The sequence below is a fragment of the Lathyrus oleraceus genome, chromosome 1 (genome assembly GCF_024323335.1).
Source record: "Lathyrus oleraceus cultivar Zhongwan6 chromosome 1, CAAS_Psat_ZW6_1.0, whole genome shotgun sequence".
In the NCBI taxonomy this organism is placed as follows: Eukaryota; Viridiplantae; Streptophyta; class Magnoliopsida; order Fabales; family Fabaceae; genus Lathyrus; species Lathyrus oleraceus.
The window spans coordinates 454265790-454267732 of NC_066579.1; positions in this window are offsets into that span (position 1 = coordinate 454265790).

The window sequence follows — 1943 nt, forward strand, 5'->3', positions numbered from 1 at the left end:
TTCCGTTTCATGGAAAATTGGCGCTTAAAAAATTCTTATTCCATTAATTTAATGTCAAAAAAATCAATTTTTATGGGAGAGATCCTTATAATTTGGTATACTAACGTGAAAAAAAAAAATTAAAGTATTCCAGCCTTTTTACTGTCAATAGGGTTAGATTTCTCATTTTGCCATTTGAAAAACACACATTTATATGTGTTTCGACGAAAAAAATCAAAATTTATTCGAAATGCCATGAAAATATGGCAGGTCCTTTTTATGTGTTATGATATAATTCCCTACAAATATTATGTGAAAATTCAGTCATATGCCAACATTTTCCTTGTTATCTTTTCATGGAAAATCGGCGCTTAAAAAATTCATATCGAATCAAAAAAATTTAAATTTTTGTGAAAGAGATCTTTATAATGTGATAAACTTTCATACAAAAAATCATGAAAAAACAAAGTCAATGTCACAAGAATGATGTTTTTGGATTAGCTTGGGATTGTTTGCGGATTAGCTACAAATTATCTACGATTTCTGGGTTTCTGTACAATATTCATGTTAACGATGGATTTAACGATGGAATATCTATCACTATAAATTAAATGTTATATAAATAATATGAAAATGAGGACAAAATCCCACATGACATCCATGTTAGCATCTTTGTCACGTTGAAATTGTCGCGTGACAATGTCACATCAGCTCTGTTAACAAGCATTAGAAAGAGTGATATAAAATATGGATGAAAAATATTATGAGAATCATTTAAAAAAATATATTTTTTAAGGATTAAAACTGAATGAGGATATTTATTAGGATCCCATATATATATATATATATATATATATATATATATATATATATATATATATATATATATATATATATATATATATATATATATATATATATATATATATATATATATATATATATATAACCTTAGATTTTTCTTACTGTATCCTTTGGCCTCACTTTTATATTTATTTTATTAGATCTTATTCAAGAAAAAAATGTATTTAGACTTAATATCAAATATATTAATTATATAATAAATTTATTTTTTAATTATAATTAACTAATATGATGTATTTTTAATTAATTAATAAATTTAAAAATTAAGCATTTTAATTAATATTAATATGAAAAATAAACTTTTATAACAATAGTTGAAAATTAACGTTATCTACATATGTAACTAAAAATGATCCAAATAATAAAATTTTATAAATATTAAAATCAAAATTTTATTTCATGCCTAAAATATTTCCAAATATATTTCTTTAAATATACTTGAATCCATATATGTAAGAGATTAAACTAGTCAAATAAAAGTATTAAACCACACAATACTTATCTTATCCTCGTCACTTGATACGAAAAAGTTTGTCTATAAAAGGCCAACACACACATAAACTCAAACACACCAAAACTATCATCGCATAGACATAACACTAAGCTTTCTAGCTTCAAAAAAATGGCTTCCATCAATGTTTTATCATTCATGATACCACTTGTTCTACTCATAGCATTTTCATCAATCACAAATGTTGAAGGAGCACGTAACCTTCTAAACATACATCAAGTTTCTAAAGTTGATTTGCCAACACTTCCTACTCTTCCAACAATAGCTACTCTACCTACTTTGCCTACTCTTCCAACAGTAGCTACTCTACCTACATTGCCAACACTTCCATTGCCTACTATTCCAAGTGTGCCTAAGCCATAAGTACCGAAAAGATGTATTATGGAGTATATTCTAAGTATTGAATGTGTTTGTTAAATGTTATTTAAGGTATTTTGATGGTGTTTCTGTTGGGGTTTATTTGTACTTTAAGATTATATGTATTATGTTGTGTTCACGAATAATTTCATGTGTATCTTTTTCCCATCATGCAAAGACCATGGAGGAATTATGTTGTACTAGCATGAAATTGTCATAATAACTTGTATTT